Source organism: Mandrillus leucophaeus, unplaced genomic scaffold (assembly GCF_000951045.1).
Source record: "Mandrillus leucophaeus isolate KB7577 unplaced genomic scaffold, Mleu.le_1.0 Scaffold484, whole genome shotgun sequence".
Classification (NCBI taxonomy): domain Eukaryota; kingdom Metazoa; phylum Chordata; class Mammalia; order Primates; family Cercopithecidae; genus Mandrillus; species Mandrillus leucophaeus.
The window spans coordinates 769,463-770,091 of NW_012105187.1; positions in this window are offsets into that span (position 1 = coordinate 769,463).

The window sequence follows — 629 nt, forward strand, 5'->3', positions numbered from 1 at the left end:
TATCAAAGAAATATCTGCACTCCCATGTTTTTTGCAGCACTGTTCACAAGAGCCAAGATTTGGAAGCAACCTAAGTGTTCATCAACAGGTGAATGGATGAAGAAAACGTGACACATATACACAATGGAGGACTATTCAGCCATAAAAAATGAATGAGATCCTGTCATCTACAACAACATGGATGAAACTGAAGGTCATATGTTAAATGAAGTCAACCAGGCACACAAAGGCAAACTTTGCACATTCTAACTTATTTGTGGGAGCTAAAAATCAAAACAATTAAACTCATGGAGATAGGGAGTGGAAGACTGGTTACCAGAGGCTGGGAAGGGTAGCAGAAGGTGGAGGAAAAGCGGGGATGTTTAATGCGTACAAAAAAAAAACTGTGGCCAGGCATGGTGCCTCACGCCTGTAATCCCAGGACTTTCGGAGGGTGAGGCAGGCGAATCACGAGGTCAAGAGATCGAGACCATCCTGGCCAACATGGTGAAACCCCATCTCTACTAAAAATACAAAAAATTAGCCTGGCATGGTGACACATGCCTGTAGTCCCAGCTACTTGGGAGGCTGAGGCCGGAGAATCACTTGAACCCAGGTGGCAGAAGTTGCAGTGAGCTGAGATCATACCA